Source organism: Pimephales promelas, chromosome 4, assembly GCF_988280905.1.
Source record: "Pimephales promelas chromosome 4, fPimPro1.hap1.1, whole genome shotgun sequence".
Lineage (NCBI taxonomy): Eukaryota > Metazoa > Chordata > Actinopteri > Cypriniformes > Leuciscidae > Pimephales > Pimephales promelas.
In genome coordinates, this window is record NC_142772.1 from 1,063,613 (window position 1) to 1,091,388 (window position 27,776).

At 36.1% G+C, this 27,776-nt stretch overlaps 1 protein-coding gene and 1 pseudogene across 1 annotated transcript in view; both read left to right on the forward strand.

Annotated features, from left to right (window-relative positions):
• Positions 1-19,650, forward strand: part of LOC148981531 (uncharacterized) — a 41,864-nt pseudogene extending 22,214 nt beyond the window's left edge.
• brinp1 (BMP/retinoic acid inducible neural specific 1) overlaps positions 18,811-27,776 on the forward strand; it is a 172,338-nt gene continuing 163,372 nt past the window's right edge. Inside the window, exon 1 of the mRNA XM_039662013.2 lies at positions 18,811-19,067. The gene's annotated coding sequence lies outside the window, so the exon portion shown is untranslated. The remainder of the gene's footprint in view (positions 19,068-27,776) is intronic.

Sequence of the window (27,776 nt, forward strand, 5' to 3'; positions counted from 1 at the left end):
AAAAAACTAACAAAAAACACAATTTTATTTAGTCTTAATGCAGGGGCCAGTTGCATTAACATAGCCATTATGTTAGAACTAGTTTGACCAACTAGGAGTTAGTTAAGGGTGACCAGTCTTGCTGTTCGGTATCAAATTAGACCAATGTATATTTTCATGTAACTAACTTTAAAAAGGTAATGGACAGTTTTGAAGAAAAAAAATTGGATGACTAACTTGTAAGACTAGTCTTAGCAGTTTATGCAACTCGCCCCAGGTCTTCATCAAAACAGTCTATTTTAACATATCTTTAGGAAACTGGCCTTCCTTCAGCTGGCGTTTCCTTACACGAATAGACCAGACCAGACTGTGTACTTCAAGATCAGAAGAACATATCGGCAAAAAACTAACAAAGCAGACCAGAATCTCCACTTCGAGACTAGAAAAAACATACTAAAAGAAAAAAAAAAAAACACGACCCGACCAGACCAAAACAAGCAGAAATCAACATTAAAAAATAAAAAAATAATAAAAAAACTCAAACAAGAAATGTTCATTTCAGAACAGATTAATTAAAGAAAAAGACAATCACTTCAGAACAGACCAGACCAGATTGTTTACTTCAAGATCAGAAAAAATATATCATAAAAAAGGCTGGACCTGACCAGAGCAAAACCAGAACCAGACCAAACTAGACCAAACCAGACCAGACCAAACCAGAACAGACCAAACTAGACCAGAATAAACTAGACCAAAACAAACTAGACCAGAACAGAACAGAACAGACCAGAACAGACCAAACTAGACCAGAACAAACTAAACCAAAACAAACTAGACCAGAACAAACTAGACCAGAACAGAACAGACCAGACCAGAACAGACCAAACTAGACCAGACCAAACTAGACCAAAACAAACTAGACCAGAACAGAACAGACCAGACCAAACTAGACCAAAACAGACCAGAACAGCCCAGAATAGACCAGAACAGACCAAACTAGACCAGAACAAACTAGACCAGAACAGACCAAACCAGACCAGAATAAACTAGACCAAAACAAACTAGACCAGAACAGAACAGAACAGACCAGAACAGACCAAACTAGACCAGAACAAACTAAACCAAAACAAACTAGACCAGAACAAACTAGACCAGAACAGAACAGACCAGACCAGAACAGACCAAACTAGACCAGACCAAACTAGACCAAAACAAACTAGACCAGAACAGAACAGACCAGACCAAACTAGACCAAAACAGACCAGAACAGCCCAGAATAGACCAGAACAGACCAAACTAGACCAGAACAAACTAGACCAGAACAGACCAAACCAGACCAAACCAAACTATAGCAGACCAGAACAGACCAAACTAGACCAGACCAAACTAGACCAGACCAAACTAGACCAAAACAAACTAGACCAGAACAGAACAGACCAGACCAAACTAGACCAAAACAGACCAGAACAGCCCAGAATAGACCAGAACAGACCAAAACAAACCAGTCCAGATTGTTTACTTCAATATCAGAAAAGCCAGAACAGATCAAAACAGACCAAGATCAGACAAACAGACCCGGATGAATCAGACCAGAACAAACAAGAACAGAAATCTGACTTCACAACAGACCAAACCAAAGCTCTTTACATTTAAAGAAAATCTAAAGAAAATCCTCAGGGTGTTGCAAAGTTAGCCAATCTCAGGCTAAATTCATGTTTATCTGAATAAATAATCAATGCACACACACACACACACACACACACACACACACACATTTTCAGAGATGAAAACATTAAATTCTACTCTTTTGAAAATGATGTACACTGAATCTCCTCAGATTTGTCAACAGAGCAATACTCTGAATTATTCAAAAGCATAAGGGCTTGATAATAGGCAATTGTTCAGTCTTTATTATAATGCTGTTTTCTCTCGGCGAGCTTCCACTCTGTCCTCTTCTTTCAGTATGCTAATAGAAACACACAGTGGCCTTCTATAACAGCCTTCTCTTTACAATAGAGACTGAACTAAAAGTTATCGCAGTTCAATAAATGCAATGATTGACCTCCACAGCACCTTTGTGTCTGTATGTTTCTGACTCCATACTTCCCTTTTGTTTTAAGCATGAACTCACTAAATGTTTATACCATTTTCACAAAACAAGATCTATTGTGCTTTTACGTTTTCATTTTTGTAATGTTGCCGTCTGAGCATTAAAAAGGTTTTTCTCTATATCAGTGTTTCTGAACTCATGAAACGCCTCCATCGTGTTCTTGAGTTTCCTCACGTCTCAATATTCCTCATTTAAATAATTAATATGCAGAATAAAGGGGCGGGACCTGGTTGAGTTAGTTCGACCTGATCACCCTACGCTATCTCGCGACCAATTCGTACGAGTGATTCAAAAGTGGCTAATTCATACGACCTCACTCGTACGAATTTGTACGATTTGTCTAAACCCACGTGACGTTTATGTTTAGGGGCGGGGTCAGGGGTAGGTCATTTGTACGAATTCATACGAATTGGCTAATTCGTAAAATATGTACGATTTAGCAAAATCGTACAAGTGCGGTCGTACGAATTGTTACGAATTAGCCACCTCGTAAACTTCGTATGAATTCCCGTGAGATCGGGTTGGATCACCCAATAAACCTGATGTTTATTGTGCAATTTATACGCGAAAATTATTTTTTACGTGCGTATGATACGCATGGGTTAATTGGTTAGGGTAGGTTTAGTAGTGGTGTGGGGTGCGTGCACTGTAAAAATGAATATGCTTATCTAATCAATAAAGTTGTGGCAACAGATTACAAGCAATATTATTTATTAAATTGAACTAATTAGAATTGAGCAACAGTTAAACAAATTAATATTCTAATTAATTCTAATTTGTACAATTTAATTAATAATATTGCTTGTAATATGTTGCCACAATTTTATTGATTAGATAAAGCATATTATTTTTTTCAGTGTGTGTATTATACGCAAATGAACTGCGTATCAAATGCACACGAAAACGGCGTGTCATATACACGTAAAAACTCATTTCAGCGTATAAATTGCACGATGAAACACAATGCGTGCTACAGAGACGCATTTACGTGAAAACAGGTTAGTTAGTAGTGTGTTAAACTGGCGGTTGTGGAAAGGGGCGGGACATTTCCCAAACACATTCGAAGCGCTCGACCAATCACAACACACTGCTCCAGCCGACCAATCAGAGCACAGTGTGCTTTTCAGAAGGCGGGGCTTCATAGAGACAGGAACCGATCTGAGGAGTGTTTCCCGAAAGCATCTATGGTCGCAAGTTTATCATCAGTTCAACGATCCGGTGTTTCCCAAAACCATCGTTAAAACGAACATTCACAAACAGCATCGCAGAGTTGTGTGTGTGAGCGACAGATCTCAAGCTGCGGTTAGAAGAAGAGTTTCTAGTTATAAATAAGCAAACTGACATTCAGTACAATCTATATCTTATATTTAGAATACATACAAATGTCTTTGAGTTTGTCAAGAGATTTGAAGAGTCGTTTTTGAAGAGTGTGCATTTGTGCGCAAGAACGAGATTATGATTCAATCTGGAAATAAAGCGAAATAACTGAGAAAAAATAGAAATATTCCTCAGATGCATGTCTGTAATTTATTAGCAAAACATCTAGCAATAATTCCATTCATATTACTCATCTTCCTGCATGACGTCATAAACCGACGTGGTTGAACGACCAATTTACGACAAAATGGTTTCGGGAACAGTCGTGACGAGCTGCATCAATGATGTACACTGATAAATATGATTTTGTGGTAAATACTACAGAAAAAAAACAATGTAATTTACATGAAAAAGGTTAGTTTAGGCAAGAATTTAAAAAAAAAGTAAATTCTAATAGTAGAACTCAATTAAATCGTGTCGAAATGAAAGCGTAAATATCAACATTATAAAATTAAGTAAAATTACTAGTCTTCCCATCATGCACTGGGCCATGAATAATTAATGAAGTTGATTTTTCACTGTTTTCCAGCTGTATTTACACTATTTTATCATTACTTTTATTGTTAGGATTAGTAATTTGCCATTTTGTGACATTTGGAGTTCATTTTCTACTTAAAATGACACATTCAAACACAAAAACGATCTATCAAATGTTACCGTCATTGTGTATACCAAGTATTGAGGTCTGCGTTCACACATGCTATATCAAAAGTGAAGACATGATGAGTCACACTGCAAGTAATGATTACTTAAACAGTGTGGTCCAATTCAATGTTATATAGTACGAGTGAAGAAAAATTCAATTAAATAGAATAGATATTACGTAATCTTTAATTGCTACATAAAACTTACTCAATTTCTTATGTTATTTTCACTTAACTTAGTTAAGTATAGTTTACTTAATTATATGTGTGAAATTTACTCAAAAAATATCAGTGCAAAAACTTGCCCTGAAAAAAATTAAGTAAATTGTACTTATTGTTTTTTTTTACAGTGCATCGCACTATAGTAGTGAAGCACGAGTTACGGCGCTGTACGGGACACACACACACCAGAGCGTTCCTGACAGACTGGGAAGAGAGGAGCCGCAACAGTGGAGAATATGAGGAGAATAATCAACATTCAAGCAAGAAAACCTGCTCTAGTAATATGGCTTCTTTAACAATACAATACAATATCCCAATATCAGAAAACAATATCTCAGGTCATTTTGCTTCTCAAGTATAATCTTGATTTAAGAATGTTTAGATATCTAAGTATAAATACGTCTGCATTCAATATTTGCACTTTTACACTTCTTCCAGGTCTGTCGAGCAGGACCACGTTTGCACTTGGAATTGAAAACCCAGGCCGTGTTAGTCCTGAAGATAAGCTGATTTGACAGTATGATCACACGAGCACACACGGCACATCTGTGGTGTTTAATCAAGATTTATCAGAGCAATTACACCTCAAATGCTCCATCACTCAACAGCTGTGTGTGTGTGTGTGTGTGTGTGTGCCGTGTTCAGGTATGCCAGTTTAACAAGGTGCCAGTCATGAAGAGATCCATGTTCAGTGCTGATACACAGTTCGGTGTGCTGATATGTAATGCTCTTCTGACGCTCGGGTGGATGGATATCATTGCTATCTATATAACCAACAACAATATATATATATATATATATACTCAATATATATATTCACTGATGGGAATGTCTTGTTAGTGCACTGACATCTGTCTCACATTTTCAGTATGGAGATCTGCTCTGATGACAGATACTGTAGTCTGTCCAACACCCTCGAATACCCAAATCTCATTACGGCTTCAGCTTCAGTGGAGAAATGAGTAAATTCAACAAATTTCTGGTTATATCTGTTTCAAATTAGATGGACACATTTCTAAGACTTCTAAATGATCAAAACTTTCCTGAAAAACCTACAAAACAACATTCTACTCCATAATATCTTCTGTCGTCTGATTGATAGTTTAACCCATTTAAACAAAGTCTTTTCGTATAATCAAGTAAATGAAAGAATAGATTTGATATTTTTTAGCGATATTTCAAGATTAACTGAGGTTTAGTTGATTATCCATACATCATTTTTTTAAATACAATACTCTCAAATCGCCATTATATTGCATTATATGTTTGAGATTTGATCATAAAACAACCTATTTTTCCTCTGTTCGGGCCTCTAAATGAAATTGAGTACATTTTTACCTCACTATATAAGCCCAAAAATCCCAACGTAACGATAATGATGCTCAAAAAATAAAATTAATAAATAAAAAATCTCTCTCTTTCTCTATCTGACCCTTTTTCGTCGTTTTTATGATATTAACACTTAATATTCAACAAAAATATTGATCTGAAGTGTTTTTATTTCAAATAAATTATGTTCAATGAACTTTCTATTCATCAAAGATTTCTGAAAAAAAATAAATTTGTCTCCACAAAAAAAATTTCCACAAAAATATGGGATTGTCAATGCAAAAATAAAAATGCCATGTCACGATTTACTCGCTCGCTTTCTTAACATAAAACCAAATGTTTTGAAGAATGCTGGCAACCAAACAGTTCCGACTCCCATTGACTTCTATTGTATGAACAAAAAACTGGTTAGCAACATTCTCCAAACTATCTCCTTTCACGTTCCCTGGAAGAGAGTCATGAGGAGGAGAAATGTTCAGTTTTGCATTGATGATTCCTATAACCTCAGAGATGGAGTTAAAACCCAATCCAGCACTTGTTAAACACACTGAGAGTTCAGAGGTCCAGTTCTGCACTTCTTCATGATCTGGTAAATGTGATGTATGCTGTAGAAGAATCTCTCCCTCTGCTCTTGCTGGAGTCTTGAGTTATAATGAACAGCCAGGTCTTCATTTACCTGCCGTTTCCATCAGAAGAGCCGTACATGTCCAGTCCCCCTGTAGTAACCCGGGGTTAAGTGACTCACTCAGTGTTGGGATCGAACCGGCAACCATTGCAGCCCACGTACACCTTCCTTCTGTTCTGAGATCTCTGACTCATGTTGTGTGAATCTTACTGTAAAAATGTCTGACCTCCACACTCAAAATGATATGGAAGCTTGTTTCTGACACTGAATAATGATAATAATTGCGACTTTTTATCTCACAATTGCGAGATATGAGGTCAGAATTGTGAGATCTCATTAATGCAATTCTCTAATCAGTGTCTTCAATGCATTTAGGGGTGTGGTCCTGGTCAAGACAATCTCCTGAACTCCAAACTGAATGTCCGAATGGGAAAGAAAGGGGATTTAAGCAATGGTTGTTGGTGTTTGAGTATTTCACAATCTGCTCAGTTACTGGGATTTTCACGCACAACCATTTCTAGGGTTTACAAAGAATGGAGTGAAAAGGGAAAAACATCCAGAAAATGCCTTGTTGATGCGAGAGGTCAGAGGAGAATGGGCCGACTGATTCAAGCTGATAGAAGAGCAACTTTGACTGAAATAACCACTCGTTACAACCGAGGTATGCAGACAACACACACAACCTTGAGGCGGACCCCACTGACCCCACCGGGTACCACTCATCTCCACTACAAATAGAAAAAAAAAGGCCACAATTTGCAAGAGCTCACCAAAACTGGCCAGTTGAAGACTGGAGAAATGTATGGTCTGATGAGTCTCGATTTCTGTTTTTGTAGAGTCCGAATTTGGCGTAAACAGAATGAGAACATGGATCATCATGCCTTGTTCCCACTGTGCAGGCTGGTGGTGGTGCTGTAATGGTTTTCTTGGCACACTTTAGGCCCCTTAGTGCCAATTGGGCATGAATTATGTTGAATATCTGTTAAATTACACAATTAGATAATACCAGTTTAGCTCGACCAGTCACCAAGTAATGCTTCATGTTGCTCAGTGTGTGTGTGTGTGTGTTCTTCAGCTGTATAATATGGCACAGTTCACTTTATTTGAATTACTATGAATAGTGTCCCGCACACACAAGTAAAAATGAAATCTGGTGTGTGAATCATACTGTAAGTGTGTGTGTGTGTTTCGTGAGGCAATTGTCACGGTTAAAAGCTTCTGCCTTTTCCTACATGACTCAACAACTTCTGTTGACACAAAGAGCTTGAACTTCTGAGGTGTCGGAGAGACTGACGTGTGTGTCGTTCTGCCACGGAAAGCCGAACTGTATGAAAGCGGTTTCTTCAGATTGAGATGCGAGAGTAAAAGGCGCCGTCGGGAAATAATTGATACGTGTCGACGAGCTCGACTCTCAGCTCAGGACTCGAGCGACACACACTGTGATGTGACAACATCGGCTGAATGAGAGTCATCTCTCTTTTAACGCAGGTTATTTAAAGGGAAATTGCAGCTGGATCTGAAGAGCGTTCCTCGTAATGCCCTCGCGGTAAACAGCAATCGGCGACAGAAGATTGAAACCAGAACACTAGAGCTGCAAAACGCCTCTTGTATCGAGAGCTCAATCTTAGTATCGCCGGATACATTTTTAATAAGTTGGGCGCAGTTAAACTCGAGGTGAATTGCACTCATGGCAGCACTTCATTAGGAAGGAGTGTGTGTGTGAATGTGAATTCAGAAGCACGGACTCTAGCAACGAAATGATGTACCTGACATAGAAAAAAGGTTTTAGGTAGATACAGTCTATAATTCACAAGCACAGTAGCCTACCACGGATATTCTTTCCTTTTTTAATTAGTCCTATGTATGTTGGATTTTTGTTATCGGATTGGGTTGTTCAAAAGGGAAAGAAGGAATCTGAAATCAATCCTAGTTTTAATCTGGATCAAATCTTCAGTTTGTGTTGTTCAAAACTTGTCAGTGGGATTTGGATAACTTTGATCCAAAAAATCAGGATTATCCTGATCCCAACAGGGACAACATTTCAAGGTGGATTTCAGGAAGAAAATGTAGGAAAACTTTAAAATTGGTCATTTGTATAATTTAGTCTATATACTTTTATTTATGTTTTGCACTTGACTTGTGTAACCTTTGTAACAGTGATAAATAGGCTAACAATTAAGCTATTCAGTATAGTAAAGTAAAAAAAAAAAATCCCCATTTGTGTTTGGTTTCAAAATAAGAAACACTTACAGTGACCCCATGTTGGCTCTTCTACCTGTTTTTTACATAGCTGGTAGCCCACATTGTGATATGTTGTCCCATTTAGAGCACTGGTAATCTTGAAAACTGTGTATCTGGATCAGGGTGATCCAGTCCAATGTTGCTTTGAAAAACGGGCATAAAAGTAAGACGGATTACCTGATCCTGGATGGGAAAAGATGGGATTTCCAAATCCGGATCATTTTGATCCAGATTAAATGTTTTGAACAACTTGCCCCAGAACGTTATCCACACTCCAATCCAGTAGAGGGCAGGAATGCACCATTAAAGTTTGGTTTGCCAACTGCCATTAAACTTGAAAGAAGAAGAAGAAGAAGAAGAAGAAGAAGAAGAAGAAGAAGAAGAAGAAGTTAGGACAAGGGTGTGGAGAGCAAAGCATGGTTCTTCTCTTCATCCTCACACAATCTGTCCAGATTGAGAAACTATTGTTTCAAGCTCAATCAAGTAAGTGTTTGTCTTTCTAAGTTTTGTTCTTTCAACAGGTTATTTCTGTGTAAGCTGTATTTTGTTTGTTTTGGTGGAAGGGGTTATGGCTATTGTTTGGTTTAAAAACAACATTTAATGTGTACGTTGTAGGGCACACTATGTAAAGTACACTTCATAGAGCACATTTTGTAGACTACAATTCATAGAGTGCACTTCATAAATCACACTTTGTAGTGCACACTATGTAAAGTACACTTTGTAGTGCAAATTTTGTAAATTACACTTTGTAGTGCACTGTAACAAAGTTCAGGGAAGAAGGAGGCAGGAACCGGATAATAATAATAATAAAATAAAACTTTATTTAAATAAAATAATCAAACAAATTACCTGCCAGCAGCCCCTCACGGACGACTGCTGGCTTACCAAATAAAATATAAAATACAAATAAAAGCAGGCCTGTTCCTCTCTCGATCATCCACTCCGTCGCTCCCCCTTTATGGCTCCGCTCCTTCGTGAGAGATGCGAGACCGGTGTGCTTCACAGGTGCTGCTCATTAGCAATCGCACCACCGGCCTCGCGACTTTCTCTCACGTCCCTCGGCCGTCCTGCTCACCACATGCACACTATGCAAAGTATACTTTGTAGTGCACATTTTGTAAAGTATACTTTGTAGAGCACATTTTGTAAAGTATACTTTGTAAAATACACTTTGTTTAACACACTTCATAGACCACACTTCATAGACCACACTTCATAGAGTGCACTTTATAGATCACGCTTTGTAGAGCACACTTTGTAAAGTACACTTTGTTTAACACACTTCATAGATCACACTTCATAGAGTGCACTTTATATATCACGCTTTGTAGAGCACACTTTGTAAAGTACACTTTACAGTGCACCATTTGTATTGCACGCCATTAAAAGTACACTTTGTAAAGCACATTTTGTAGACTAGCATTTTGTACACTTCATAGAGCACATTTTGTGGACTACAATTCATAGAGTGTGCTTAATAAATCATACTTTGTAGTGCAGACTATGTAAAGTACACTTTGTAGAGCACATTTTGTAAAGTACACTTTGTTTAACACACTTCATAGATCACACTTCATTCATAGAGTGCACTTTATAGATCACACTTTGTAGAGCACACTTTGTAAAGTACACTTTACAGTGCACCATTTGTAGTGCACGCCATTTAAAGTACACTTTGTAGGGCACACTATGTAAATTACACTTCACAGAGCACCGTTTGTAGACTACAATTCATAGAGTGCACTTCATAAATCACACTTTGTAGTGCACACTCTGTAAAGTACTCTTTGTAGTGCACATTTTGTAAAGTACACTTTGTAGTGCACACTATGCAAAGTATACGTTGCAGTACAAATTTTGTAAAGTACACCTTGTAGTGCACATTTTGTAAAGTACACTTTGTACAGCACACTTTGTAGAGCACATTTTGTAAAGTACACATTGTACAGCACATTTTGTAAAGTACACACTTTGTTTAACACGCTTCATAGTTCACACTTCATAGAGTGAACTTTATAGAGCACACTTTGTAAAGTACACTTTACAGTGCACCATTTGTAGTGCATGCAATTTAAAGTACACTTTGTAAAGTACAATTCATAGAGCACATTTTGTAGAGCACAATTCATAGAGTGCACTTCATAGATCACACTTTGTTGTAGTGCACACTATGTAAAGTACACTTTGTAGTGCACATTTTGTAAAGTACACTTTGTAGAGTACATTTTGTAAAGTACACTTTGTAGAGTACATTTTGTAAAGTACACTTTGTAGTGCACACTGCTACACTGAGCTCCAGCGAGACGGCAGGTCTTCTGTAATTGACGAGCACTGAATCAAAACCAAACTCTTGACTGAATAACTTTTGTAACTTTAAAAAGGGTTAATGAATATTTAATTAATACAATGGAGAACATATAAAATTTCATTCCACTTAAGTTCACATGCTTCATGTGTTGTATTGATATATTGAGGTTGGCCTGTTGAATGTTAAATGGATCCAGCCAATGTTCATTTAGAAATGATTTGATGATGCAGTAATAAACTAGCGAGTTTAGTTTAATGCATCTATTTTTGAACTTTTCTCATTTAAAACCGGAAACAAAACAATAATGTATTTTAATGGCAAAAGTTCTAAACAGAGAACAAGTGAAGACAAGACAAATATCGGTATCAGATTTACTTGTTAATTAAAATTGGTGTTGTATTGTAAATAAATAAATGAACATATTAGTTTATCCCTCATTAAAACTCTTTAATTCCAGATTTAAATGATATATTCCAAAGGCAATTTTTCCAAATGATAAAAAAGCAACTGTTGTGTTCTTGAAAAACAAAACATCAAAAATAGTTATCATTGCTGAATGATTTTAGATCGCACAAGTAACACACATTTCACAGTAAAGGTGGACTATAAAATCAATCCATATGAGTCTTCAACAAATGCCATTACCATTCCCACGGTCAGGCCGAACAGTTCTGAGAACAGCAAGAACACAGCGCTAAACATGAATAACGCAATGTAAAGATATCTGATCATCGCTATATTTACAGTAATCTACGGAAGGCCATGGCCCTGCACACACACACCCGCGGTGATCGCTCGCCCTCCACTCGTCTAGCACAAGTGTTGGTCTTGTTCTATTACAAAAGTCATCCATCAGTACAGTAAAACTGTCCGTGAACAGCCATCAATCAAACGCCATCAGCTCTGAGCAACAGGAGAGCCGTCACAGCGCTGGGTTCATTTAGGCTGATCCGACCGATTCCTGTTGGTGACACTTCAGCGCTGTCTGTGATTTATTGTTCTTTCAAGACTTTTATTCCCATAAACCTGAGCTCTGCTGCCGATTGGCTGTTTCTCCAGGGCCTGGGTGAAGAAAACAAAACTCTTCATGTGGTTACATCAAAATTGTTTATTAAGTGTAAATATCAAAAGTTAGGCAGCATAGACTCTTGAATTGATCAAAAGTTACATTTTTAATGTTGCAAAGTATTTCTCTAAATGCCGTTCTTTAGAATCTTCTATTCATCAAAGAATCCTGTTTCCACAATGAACTGTTTTCAAAATTGATAATAATTAATATGTTGCTCTTTAATAAATAACGAGCATCAGATCCTCATATTAGAGTGATTTGTGAAGGATCATGTGACTCTGAAGACTGGAGTAATGATGATAAATTCAGCTTTGATCACAGGAATAAATTACACTTTACTGTTTATTCACATAGAAAACAGATGATTTACATTACAATAATATTTCACAATTTTCATTGCGGTTTCAGTGAGCAAAAGAGACTTCTGAAAAACCTTAAAAATAGCTTTAATACGTGATACTCTCACAGATCTGAGGACTTCTGCATCTTTGGTGAGAAACTGAAGTTCATGAAGACATTTTAATGGCATTCCTCAGCACTTTCATCTAAACAGTTTGCCATACTAATGTCCAAACACAGCATTTATTGTAGCCGGTGTGATGGTTTGCTGCGCTGTAACTGTGATAAGATGAGACCTGTGCAGATGATTTCCTTCTCATTTGGCCACATATATATATATATATATATATATATATATATGCCGATCTGCGATGGACTGCCATTCCTAGGTTGAGCGTTACAAATTCATTCTCTAGCCCTTATTGCACAACAGAATTGGCATATAAATTCATGACGGATGCTGTCTGTGTAGTGAGAAATCTGCTGTGATGTTACAAAAAAAAAAAAAAAAAAACCTCAGCCTTCATAATAGAAACCAATATGGATTGATGGTTTGCTATTCGTTCATGTCACAGAAATGAAATGTTTGAAATAAATGCTTTGTTTGAGCTTGAAAGGGTTAAACAGGCTGCAAAACATGGTATCCTTCAATTGTTACCGTATAAAGCTATGACTACCTGACTGAACACACACAAATGTGTTTTGTTGTTATAAATTAATGCATCTTGGTTGATTCAGCAACATTAAATCATATTTTTTAAGGGGTTAAACAGGGAAGAAAAAAAAAGAAGAAAAACATTTTTCTGAATCTTGAAAATAAAATGATTTTATAGCATCACATTGATTATGTGTTGAACTTTTACATTGTTAAAGATCAGAAATACCGTAATCTTATGTTCTTAATACAGTAATACAGTTGACTGTGTATATGAACACTTTTCAGTATACTGTAAGAAACTAACTGTGAAATTAACTTGTAAATAAAATCACAGTAATGAACTGGCAGAAAGTGACAAGTAGCTTACTGTAAAATAAAATCACAGTAATTAACTGGCAGCAAGTGACAAGTAACTTACTGTAAAATAAAATCACAGTAATTAACTGGCAGCAAGTGACAAGTAACTTATTGTAAAATAAAATCACAGTAATTAACTGGCAGCAAGTGACAAGTAACTTACTGTAAAATAAAATCATGGTAATTAACTGGCAGCAAGTGACAAGTAACTTAATGTAAAATAAAATCACAGTAATGAACAGGCAGCAAGTGACAAGTAACTTACTGTAAAATAAAATCATGGTAATTAACTGGCAGCAAGTGACAAGTAACTTACTGTAAAATAAAATCAAAGTAATCAACTGGCAGCAAGTGACAAGTAACTTACTGTAAAATAAAATCATGGTAATTAACTGGCAGCAAGTGACAAGTAACTTACTGTAAAATAAAATCACGGTAATTAACTGGCAGCAAGTGACAAGTAGCTTTCTGTAAAATAAAATCACAGTAATTAACTGGCAGCAAGTGACAAGTAACTTACTGTATAATACAAAGTAAAATCACGGTAATCAACTGGCAGCAAGTGACAAGTAACTTACTGTAAAATAAAATCACAGTAATTAACTGGCAGCAAGTGACAAGTAACTTACTGTAAAATAAAATCACAGTAATTAACTGGCAGCAAGTGACAAGTAGCTTTCTGTAAAATAAAATCACGGTAATTAACTGGCAGCAAGTGACAAGTAGCTTTCTGTAAAATAAAATCACAGTAATTAACTGGCAGCAAGTGACAAGTAACTTACTGTAAAATAAAATCATGGTAATTAACTGGCAGCAAGTGACAAGTAACTTACTGTAAAATAAAATCAAAGTAATCAATTGGCAGCAAGTGACAAGTAACTTACTGTATAATAAAATCATGGTAATTAACTGGCAGCAAGTGACAAGTAACTTACTGTAAAATAAAATCATGGTAATTAACTGGCAGCAAGTGACAAGTAACTTACTGTAAAATAAAATCATGGTAATTAACTGGCAGCAATAAAATCACGGTAATTAACTGGCAGCAAGTGACAAGTAACTTACTGTATAATACAAAGTAAAATCACGGTAATCAACTGGCAGCAAGTGACAAGTAACTTACTGTAAAATAAAATCACAGTAATTAACTGGCAGCAAGTGACAAGTAACTTACTGTAAAATAAAATCACAGTAATTAACTGGCAGCAAGTGACAAGTAACTTACCGTAAAATAAAATCATGGTAATTAACTGGCAGCAATAAAATCACGGTAATTAACTGGCAGCAAGTGACAAGTAACTTACTGTATAATACAAAGTAAAATCACGGTAATCAACTGGCAGCAAGTGACAAGTAACTTACTGTAAAATAAAATCACAGTAATTAACTGGCAGCAAGTGACAAGTAACTTACTGTAAAATAAAATCACAGTAATTAACTGGCAGCAAGTGACAAGTAACTTACTGTATAATAAAATCACAGTAATTAACTGGCAGCAAGTGACAAGTAACTTACTGTAAAATAAAATCATGGTAATTAACTGGCAGCAATAAAATCACGGTAATTAACTGGCAGCAAGTGACAAGTAACTTACTGTATAATACAAAGTAAGATCACGGTAATCAACTGGCAGCAAGTGACAAGTAACTTACTGTAAAATAAAATCACAGTAATTAACTGGCAGCAAGTGACAAGTAACTTACTGTATAATAAAATCACAGTAATTAACTGGCAGCAAGTGACAAGTAACTTACTGTATAATAAAATCACGGTAATCAACTGGCAGCAAGTGACAAGTAGCTTACTGTAAAATAAAAACACAGTAAATTACTGTATATTCCACGTGTTTTTCTACAGAGTAACACCAATATCTGAGATCTTTAGAGGAACACAGTCCATCTGTGGAAGATCCAGGAGTTTCTGAACCCTGTGAGATTGATCATTACTGACCATAAACTCCATCTCAGAGATACAAATGCCATGACAGATCGTGGTAATTATAAATCATGACGGATTGAAAACGATTCGCAAGCCAAACCTGCAGCGAACTCTCATTAGTGGGTTGTCAGTGTTTTTCGCACGTCGAGCACACATACGTGCTGCTGTGAGCCGCGTGTCACGTCAAACGGCTGGCTTATAAATGCTTGACATCCGAATGCCTCGTCTTTAATATATATATATATATATATATGAACAGACATGCAATCAGCATCTGAGAACAACCATAAATAAAGATCAAAAAGATGAGATAAGAGGTGAAAATGAGCTGTGAAAACAACCAAAACAAAAACTATAAATCATATTTGTAAGTGTGGTTTCATTCATAACATAATTTAAGATGATTATGCATCAGTACCAAAAGAGACAACAGTATTTGCATCAAAGAGAAGTTTTCTCCTCTATTGTGCTGTATATCGAGTGAAACGCTTGTCGAATAAGAACATGGCTTGATTGTGTCTGTGGGGATTTGATTGGATGGTTGTGGTTTGCTATTGGCTGATCTCATGTGAGTGACAGGTTATAGCCCCGCCCTCATCATCTGAGAAGAGAAGAGATGTCGCAAGAGGAATTTATTCTGACACTAAAATAACCCTGGCCTGAGTCTTGATCTTGTGCTCTTGGTCTTGAGAACTCGTGTAAGTGTGTTCTGGATTTCAGGTCTCAGTCAAGATGTCAGTCTATTTCCACTGTTCTTAACGCGATAATCACCTCCACTGCAGATCGGCACCGTACCTTCACCAATCCCCATATCTCATTTCATTTCAAGCACTGAACGCTGCAATGGATTCATCAGTTTCAGATCCTTCAAATTGTTTTTGGAGGTAAAATTGTTCCAGGTCTAATGTTATTAAATTGGTCTGGATCTGGGAGGCGTGCAAACGACTAGAACAGCAGTGTGTATTCGTGTTATACTAAATGCAGGTATCTATGACTAAGCTGAACACACACTATGACCACAAAAATGTTTTGCCTCATTTTCAAGAGATTTTTTTTTTTGTACAGATGAATTCACATTCCAAGCCTGTCTCTATCAGTAAATTAACTTATCATGTCAAAAAAAAAAAAAAAAATTTCAGATATTTGAAAGCCAAACATCCACATAATAATAATAATAATAATAATAATAATAATAATAATAATAATAAATAAAATAAAATGAAATAAAATAAAATAAATTATTTAAGCTGGTTGCCAGGGAAAATTACTCATTTGAATCTAATTTAAATGTACTAAAATAACAAAATAAACAAACAAACAAACAAACAAACTATTGATGATAAAATAGCACTGGGATTCATAAACAACAAAAAAAGATTCAATCTTGGTTTTGATCTGAATTAAATCATCAGTTTGTGTTGTTCAATTGGAAAATTAAAAAAAAATAATAATAATCTGGATTATCCTGGATAATGGATTTCAGGAACAAAAATGTAATAAAACTTTAAAACATTGTATTATGTCATATATACACATTTCAATATTTATTTCCCATTAGTTTTACTGTTAAAATAATAAATTAGGAGTAGACATTATAGGCAACCCATTAAGCCTCAAATAAAAAAATTATATATTTAATTTTAAGTGTTTTTTAATCCCTGTATATGCCACATTGGCACAAACATCAGATGAACACCAGTTAAAAGACATTTTTAACAATTGCATCCCTATAGTTGCATCTTTAATATTTGTTTGTTTTTGTTGTGGTTCACATGAGGATCTACGGAAGCCCTAAAGGGACATGGGATGAGGGAAAAGCTGAATTTAAATGCCTTTGTTTTTTCTCACAAATGTTTTGTGCCCCCTAAGAAACTTTATGTTCACTCCCAATAAAAACTTTTGAGTTTTTTTCAGCATAAACACAACATTTCTTGGGGAACTCAAAACTTTCGTTATATTTTATATTTCTACTCCCAGCGCATATATTTTCATCTCCATGTCCCTCACCGTAGGGGGCTGATTTCTTAAAGGAAATTGAAGATGGAAGGGCATGTTTGTTTGCATATGTTGATTTCTTTCTCTTTTAGATAATACACACTTAAAGTGACCCACACTGTCTGTCTCTTCTACCTGTTGTTATTATCATAGCTAACAGCCGGCAATTATGAAATGTAATTTTGCAATGTTGCTATAATCCAGCTTGTTTACATCTTGTTTTTTTACATGAACGTTCATTAACATGCTTTGTCCCCATGAAATACATAATCAAACAAAGAAATTTGGAGCACTGATATCTCAGGTTTGATAATCTGAAAAAGTGTGTATGTGGATCAGGGAGATCCAATCCTAGTTTGCTTTGTAAACCCAACAGACAAGTAAGATGGATTGCTTGATCCTGAAACTGGGTAGCAAAGCATGGGAATTCCAAATCTAGATTATTCTGTTCCAGATTAAAGTTTTTGAACAACTGGGCCCAGCAGTTCATCTAAACACATTTGTTTGTTTTATCAACAAAGACAATAAAATAAAATAAATAAATAAGAGTGTTGCATTTCTGTTTTCGTAACCGATAGGCTTGAATTACTTGCATTACTTACAACAATACAGTTTCAGTACAACGGACAGCGCATACATGTAACCCGGGACAGTCCAGTGTTCAGCACCACGGACAGCGCTTATATTTAAACCGGAACAGTCCAGTGTTCAGCACCACGGACAGCGCATATCTGTAACCCGGAACGGCCCGGTGTTCAGAACCATGGACAGCGCTCGACCGGCGTTTAACTTACTCACCATTTTATCACACCATTCGACACACTTTGTTTATCAGTTATGTTCAGACATTATATTTACAGAAGTGTTGAAACACATTTGGTGTATTTTATAAACATATTCTATTTAGAACCAGAAATGGTTCCATCCCCCGCTTCATATATGGAACTCCAAAATGGTTCTATATATAACTTTTTTTTTTTTTTTTTGGTAAAAGGTTCTATTGGCCAAGTACGGAACCCCAGGGTTCTATATAGAACCCAGAGGAGCCCTTTTTTAAGAGTGTATAGAACCTTTTAGGGGTTCCAAATACGTAGCACTGATAGAACCTTTGAAGGTTCTATATAGAACCCTTTCTTCTAAGAGTGTAGTGAACATGCAATTACAGAAATCAAGAATTATAGTTTTTACTAGCTAGTTGAAATTAAATTCTAAAAATCTAGAATTCATATGTCAGCGACTGATGAGATGACGTCGCTGTTGTAATCAAGCATTAACATTTTTACTAGTGGAAATTTAACTCCTGATAAAAAAAAAAAAAAAAAAAAAAAATGCCACATGAACGCCAAATGAAAGCTGTTAAAATGTATATCAAGAATTCACATCCTGGGAATGATTAAAAGTCAAAAATATGTTAACACATGCACATATCATGCTATTGGAAAGAAATTAATCAAATGAAGCTATACAGCAAAACTCAAATCAAATAATGTCTCTCTCTCTCTCTCTCTCTCTCTCTCTCTCTCTCTCTCTCTCTCTCTCTCTCTCTCTCTCTCTCTCTCTCTCTCCTTCAGTCCCTCCCCTTTCTGTCTGCCATCACCCTCCTATACGATCCAGTAAAGTGATGCTCGGCGCCTCCTCCTCGTTTCTCTGCGCGTTTCTCAGCAGTCAGTCGGACTCTCCGTCTCTCCATCGGATATTTCCTCCTGTTTCTCAGACGCTGTTCTGCGACCCGAACCGCCGGATTTGTCCCTCTTGAGCATGAGAGGAACCGCTGACCCGATCGCACACCATGAGCTTCGGACCCGGAGCCTCAGCCGAACTTTAAAGCAGCGCGGAGCGTCAGATTCCCGATTCACGGGAGCAGCAGTTTCAGGTGAGTCTTTAATGAAGCATGTGCAACTCAATGGCGAAAGGGATTGTAAATGCAGCACTTCACTGAGCTCCGGTGCGCCGCGCGCGCGCGCGTGTGTGTTTCTGCACGGATTGAAACTGGACTGCAGATGCTTCCATTATCCGCGCGCGCGTGATCAGATCTGTTTTCAGTCCACGCATTGCTCATTGTTGCATTACAGAAAGCAAGTTGAGTGTGTGTGTGTGTGGTTAGATGCTGTCCGTTTGCTGAGTCAACCCATGCTAAGCATAAATGAAGTATGAAAAATGACACCATATGTGTTTGGAGAGGCTGAGTGGATCAGCTGGACGCTTGGAGGACGCGTCAACACTGTTTTCTCCTTTGTATTTTTTCCTGCTGCATCTGCAAAGTCAATAAACATGCACACACTGCAGTGGAGAGGTCCCCCTTCGGGCCTGTGTCTCGCTGGCTGTGTGATGCAGAAGGGTATGAAGTGTGCACACTCGCATTAATCTCACGAGCATGTGTGGCCGGTGGTGGAGAGATGCGGATCTGTGTGTTTGAGGGCACCGAGAGGCTCAGAGCTGGAGGTGAACTGGTGTGAGTGTGTTTCTGACACGGAACTGTTGGGGGAGCTCTCGCGCTTTATGCGCTTGATGTCAAATTTGACTTTGAAGCTTTTGGTAATTGAGTGATTATGATGGACACAAAGCGAAAGGCGCAGCCGAGAGAGTCCTAAAGAGTTTTTCCGGGATGCATCCCATTACTGGTGCCGTGAATCAAACCTGGTCGATATGCACTTCTATTATAATATTATGCAAAGATATGATGTCCGTCAATTTTAATGATCGGCCCACACGCCGCAAGCTCTTAGCTGCTCTTTGTGGCCTAATTTGGACTGTCGCAGAGGTGTTTTTTCTTCTTCTAAAGACCTAATTATATGCAGTTGATTCATTTTTATAAAAATACCGTAGCAAAATGACCAGTTTGCATTATCTGAGCAATGCCATTTTTATTCGTTCACTATCGCACTGAACTTTTTACCGGTATTCGTGATTATAAAAACCTATTGTTATTATATAAGGGCTGAAATACACGTTGACTGCAAATGATGGGACATTTTATCACACTATACGGGGTAACAGTGTGTGATTTCAGTCATGCAAACACATCGTCTCACTGGAGGAGGAAATATTCCAAAACATCAATATTATGTTGTTTTTAATAGATTTTTTTAATAGAATTATTTTATTTTTTAAACAAGATTTGGAACAACATGAGTGTGAGTAAATGATGAGAAACCTAACTATTATAAACGTTAACTATCTTTTTAAGGTCAAGTTTGCATTGTTTAAGCACATTTAAAACACATTCCCCAATAGTGTGGCATATTGCAAGTACAGCATCTATCTTGAAAGAGGATATATATATATATATATATATATATATATATATATATATATATATATATATATATATATATATATATTTATTTATTTATTTATTTATTTAGAAAAGGGACAGTGTACATTAATAATCATTCTTAAATGTAAATGTACCCAAATTAGCCCAAAGGCTAGTTTTCATTGGTAGTCCCTTTGCCAGATGTTATTAGGCTCTTAACTAGAAAAAAAAAAGAGTTAAAAATTACAGCAATACAACAGTCATAAAACTAGAAGTATACAAAAAGACAATTTTATATATATATATATATATATATATATATATATATATATATATATACAGACACAATTAAAAAAAAAAAAAATATATATATATATATATAGTTTTAACAAAGTTTGACAGATGACAGTTTGAATCATTTTAGCACATCTTTCCTAATTGTGGGGCATGTTGTCACACTATGGGGAAATGCAAATATTAATAAAAAAAAAATACATATATTTTTTTTTTTAACATGACACATAATGATCTCTTTAAACCACAGGTGAAACTCGAAAATTATAATATCATACACAAGTTCATTTATTTCAGTAATTCAACTTCAAAGGTGAAACTAATATATTATATAAACTCATTACATGCAAAATTAAGCCCTTATTTGTTATAATTTTGATAAATATGGATTACAGGTTATTAAAACCTTTTGAAATATTCTAATTTTGAATTTGGGGTTTTGAACGATATTCAAATTTTTCGAGTCTCACCTGTACCTGTTTTATGCACAACATTTTTGTAAAGCAAAATAACCAGTTTGCATGATCTGAGCAATGTTGTCTAACTATGGGGAAACAGACAGTCATGCATCTAACTAAAGAGAGAGAGAGAGAGAGAAAACTATATATATATATATATATATATAAATATATAAACAAAGTATACCAGATGACAGTTTGCATTATTTTTGCACATATTTCCCAATCATGGGGCATGTTGTCACACTATGGGAAAATGCAAATACCACAAAATATATGTATAGATTTTTTGACATGACAGATGATGGGACCTATAAACAACCTGTTTTATGCTAAACAATTATAGCAAAATTTACCAGCATGCATTTTCTGAGCAATGCATGTTTTATTCGCCCACTCTCGCATTAGATGCATGCTAACCCAGACACGCGCTGATGTCTAATGAGCTACAGGCTCAAACAATCCGTTCAGAAGCTCAAGGCAAAGAGCTGCGACCCAAACACGTCACGCGCCGGACCCGCGCCGGACCGACCGGTACCTGTTCTGGTCATCCTTCACGGAGGCGGATAAAGAGAGAGAGAAGCAGCCTCTCACACACTCTTAGAGCTTCATGAGCAGAATATCAACGACGAGAGAGCTTTGGCCGAGGGAATAATGAGCACTGTCTCTTCTGGCAGGACGAGCGAGGGCTGCAGCTGGGGGTCCTGGCGTCCGGGTCCTCAGGAAGAACACATGCGCTCCACTGAACGCCTGCTTGTTTATTGTGCGGGATCATAAAGATGACGAGGCTCAGGGTACACTGTAAAAAAAAAAAAAAAAAAAAAAAAAAAACGGTAAAAAGAAACGGCCGGGAGAAATTTACCGTAAAAAATACGATAGCAACATGTAAGGTTTTACGGACTCACCTTACACAGAAAAAACAACAACATTATCTGATATAATGTCAATGTGATGTTCTCCTTGCATGCAAGATGCATTTTAACAGCTAGCCAAACTCCATCCATAAAGTACAAACGAGTCAGGATTCATATCTCTGATAAGATACATTATGAAGTAGGAGTAATACTGAAAAAATACATTGATAATAATACATTGTCTAAAGGCCATTCATGTAGTTCTGAAACTTATATGAAAAATACCCCAAATGATATCAGTGTCTTCAATTTACTTAAATAGAATTATCAGGTAACAAAGAAAAGAGCAACAAATACAGATATTGATTCATATAGTATCTACTAGGCTAATGGCTAGGCTAATAGCTAAAGGCTATCATAAGTCAAAGCTTCAAATACACCTATCACAAATATATGCTAGTATATATCATCAAGCATTATGCAATGAAGAATTAACTTGCATATTATGCTTTTAGAAACGCAAAACAAAGCTGACTGCGTGTAATGTGATCTCTTATATTTCTAGAGAACTACCACAGGGGGGCGCCAGAACTAAATCAACTATACATAACAATACAAGTGACAAGTAAACTTGAATATGCTGACCTTTTGAAGTACTATTATCTGTTTTAATATTAGTCCAATCACAGTGGAGATGAGAGTCACATGACCACATTAAAGTTAATACTAATATATGGAAGCTGCACAGTTTCATTCACACAAACACTGATCACCATAATGGTGACACACATGAAATGTAAAAAAGAACATTTAATGTAACGTTAAACCCCTAATGTACATGACAAACTATGAAGAAACAGTTATTTCAACAAAAATACAATACATTTGATGTGTCACGCTTGGAAATGTGGGAATGTCAAATTATTTACTGTAATTATTCAGACTTGTTCTTTTCACTACCAAATACTGTAAATTGTGCGGTATTTTACTGTGAAATTACATTAAATGTCGATCCATCACAGTTATTTACCATATATAGTACAGAAACTCTGTTACTTTGTTAACCAATTAACAGTTTTCACCCTAGCATTTTTCACCGTTTAATTTTTTTTTATTTATTACAGTTTTTTTTTACGTCTACACGACACTTTGTGTTTTTTGCGTACAGACGACAACGTTGCCAAAGCGATCCGCGTTCAGGATCTGTAAATATAAATGAGTAAAATGGCTGTGTTCTGCTGCCAGGCCAGTAGGTGGCGATGTCACTATAAAGAAATGCCATGTGCATATGAACATCAGAGTTTTTGGAGTTTTGACAGAGATAATAACTGTATCCTTTTAATATTTACACTTTGAACCCAGTTTTCAAAAGTTTACGTTTTTAGGCCCCTATTAAAATGAACGTTTTTATTTGAAAACAGCTTCTCGGATGCATTCGTCATTTACAAAACGTGTAAAAAATTATCGTGATTTTAACAGTAAAAATGATACAGTGAAAAATTGTTAATTGGTCCGTACTAAATAGGTAAATAACTGTAATAGATGTAACGGTACATTTAATGTAATTTTATTGTAAAATACCGAAAGTGAAAAATAACAATGAAATAATGAAAAACTGTAAATTGGCATTCCCACAATTCCTTGCGTGACACTTCACATTTGATGTGCTTTGTTGAAATAACTCCTTTCGTCATAGTTTTCTTAGTTTTTTTTTTTTCTAATCAGTTTAGGGTTTTATGTTACGTTTAATGTTGTTAAATTTGCATTTTTAAAGTTTCATGTATGTTACCATGATTGTGTTCTTGTATTGACTTTTGTGTGGAAAAGCTGCTTGTGACAAGCTTTGATTGATCACGTGACTCATCACTGCTGTGATTGGTGGTTTTCAGTGTATTACAATTATACAAAACAGTTATTAATACTTCAATTGCTCGACAAATTAACATCAGATAATGAAATACAGTTTATTACTGTAAATTTAAGTTAAGTCAGTAACGATGCTACCGTATTTTTGACAGTAAAGTTCTGGCAACCACAGCAGCTGTTTTTCTACTATAAAAATTATGGTTTGTTTTATGAAGATGACTAAAGTAAATATAAGATAGCATGCTAATTAGATGAATATGTACTGTAGCTTTGTCCTGACTCCTGACTCTCTGTCATCGCAGCCTCGGCTCTGCGGTTCTGATTAATTCAAGACTTTAAGCAGATAATACAGCACTTCTCTCTCTGGGATATGTTAATTGCAGAACACGGTAAAGTCGATCTCTGGGTTTCAGCAATCTCAGAACACCCTGTGTTAACAGAAATTAGCTAGCTGCTAAAATTAGCCCGCTGATAATAATCCCTCTATGCTAATACAGTAGATGAATATCGTCAGATCGACTGATCCAGCTCGCAGAATCTTCTCAGGCTCGTATCATTAATATAGACACCAGAATCAAACATTTATGGGTCAAATATTACACAGATTCTCCAGTGACGCCACATTACTGTATAAGTGTCATTAAGAAGACGTTTGGCAGAATAGACAGACAGACAGACAGACAGACAGACAGACAGACAGACAGACAGATAGACAGATAGACAGACAGACAGATAGATAGACAGACAGACAGACAGACAGATAGATAGATAGATAGATAGATAGATAGATAGATAGATAGACAGACAGACAGACAGACAGACAGACAGACAGACAGACAGACAGACAGACAGACAGACAGACAGACAGATAGACAGATAGATAGACAGACATACAGATAGACAGATAGATAGATAGATAGATAGACAGACAGACAGACAGACAGACAGACAGACAGATAGATAGATAGACAGACAGACAGACAGACAGACAGACAGACAGACAGACAGACAGACAGACAGACAGACAGACAGACAGACAGACAGGCAGGCAGGCAGGCAGGCAGGCAGGCAGGCAGGCAGGCAGGCAGATAGATAGATAGATAGATAGATAGATAGATAGATAGATAGATAGATAGATAGATAGATAGATAGATAGATAGATAGATAGATAGATAGATAGATAGATAGATAGACAGACAGACATACAGATAGACAGATAGATAGATAGATAGATAGATAGATAGATAGATAGATAGATAGATAGATAGATAGATAGATAGATAGATAGATAGATAGATAGACAGACAGGTAGACAGATAGATAGATAGATAGATAGATAGATAGATAGATAGATAGATAGATAGATAGATAGATAGATAGATAGATAGATAGATAGATATGTGTGTGTACAGCTGTTAACAGTAATGACATCACCCTTAAACAGTTACATTTGTAATTTAATACTTACATTTGTTTATATAATTCACTTCATTTGACACATCTGTTTCATTCTGTTCGTGTGATTTATATACATGTTTTTAAAAGTTACACGGTTTATTTCAGTTAGTTTCGCATTAATATTTTAGTTACGTTTGGTCTCTTGCAATTCCAATCCTTTTTTTAATTTTATTTCATCCAAACAAAAGACGTTTCCGTCATTAATCTCCCTCATCATGATATACGGCATCAGATATACGGTTCCTGTGACGCCCTGAAGAATGGCTTTATCTGAAATACATAAGTCCATAATATCCCAGCGGCTGAGGGAGTTTCTGATTGGGCTATTAAGAATATTAGCAGTTATGAAAGTGACTGCAGAGCTTCTGTTTCATATCATTTAATAATGTTTCTGAAATAAGTCTATCAGCAAAGCTGGAGGAAATATGTACTCGTTCTCTGACGAGATGATCTGATTTGAGCAATTATGAGTCAAACGACACTATCAAATAAAAAGGCCAACGTTATGAAATGGAAGCGAATATAAAAATGCCTCCGGATTGATGATATTGTGCAATTTCAGATCATATAATGTGCAGCAGGTTTGGTCCGTTATCTGGGAGAAATCAAAAACATAAATCAAAAATTACACAATAAAGTTTCTGACATTTACATTCAATACTTTGAGGTCAGTAAGATTAAATATTACTATAATTCAGCAAGGACACATTAAATCGCTCAAACGTGATGGTAAAAACATTTCTAATGTTACAAGAGATTTATATTTTGAAATTTCTATTTATCAAATAATCCTGGATTTTTTTTATATCCAGGATATATATATATATATATATATATATATATATATATATATATATATATATATATATTATGGCTATGCAAAGATTCATTTCGATGAATCGCATCCAAAAATAAAAGTTTGTGTTTTCATAATATAATTGTGTGTGCTGTGTATAATTATTTTGTATAAATACGCACACATGCATGTATATATTTAAGAAAATGTGTTATTCATATATAAAATATTAATATTTATATATAGTATAGTTTATGTATATATATATATATATATATATATATATATATACTGTATATATATATATATATATATATATATATATATATATATACATATACAGTATTTACACGCAAATAATTCTTAAATATATACAAGCATGCATATGTATTTATATAATTATACACAGCACACACAAATATATTATGTAAACACAAACTTTTATTTTGGATGTGATCTATCGCAATTAATCTTTGCACAGCCATAATATATATATATATATATATATATATATATATATATATAATCCATGCAAGACCCCTGCTGGTTGCTGGATGTGAAGTGTGTCCCTTGGAAAGGTGGGCGCCCGACGACTGTTTCAGCTTGATCTTCATTAGTGATAAATTATTAAAAGCCATGGTCATTTGCCGCGGTTAGCCTCAATAATTCATAGAGTTATGTAATGAAAGGTCTGAATGAAAGGCTGCTAGGAAACACCGGTGAACGCTTGATCTGAAGCCCGACGCGAGCCTCACGGCTGGGCTTATTAATGAACAATGGACACCTGGAGTGGAGAAGAGCTGCATGTGTTTCTCCAGCTGGCTCAACTTACCCCCGCTGTTAACACAGAGCTGATGAACACACTGAGTCTCTGAGACTGGAGTTACTCTGATGGCACTAATATACAGACAGTGTGAGATATTTGTCTCATATGTTCAGATGGACAACCAGGGCCGGACTTTCCCTAGACTGGATTGTGGCACCAGCCAATAGGGGGCCACCCAGGGCCGGATTATCCAATGGCCATTAAGGCAAATCAGGTCGGCCTGTGTGAACTCTTGAAAGCAGCTTTTGGACGTGTTGGACTCCGCCTTTTGCCAAACTCGCTCTTCTGACTTTTCCCAACACATATGAGATGAAAAATGTATATAGCATAACATAAAGGCGTTATATTTTTCCCAAGAACTGAATCCGTGATATGCCTTACTTTAATTAAAGGGATAGTTCACCTCAAAATGAAAACTCTGTCAGTAATTACTGTCCTCAACTGATGACTTTCGTTCATCTTCGGGACACAAATGAAGATATCTGTGATTAAATCTGAGAGCTGGATCACTCCTCCACATAAGGGATTGAAACTTTCCGGCCGAGAAAGTTATTAAAGACATGTTAAAATAGTCCGAGTGACTACGGCGGCTCAACTTTAAATTTATCAAGCGATAAGAATACTTTCTGTGCACAAAAAAACCAAACAAAAATACAGACTTTATTCAACTCTTCATGTTTTCTCTGTGGGCCTCGAGCGAGTTCTGTGTACGCATCACACACACATGACCAGCGTCGGCCAATAGTGAGCCCAGATTTTCATTTTTGGGTGAAC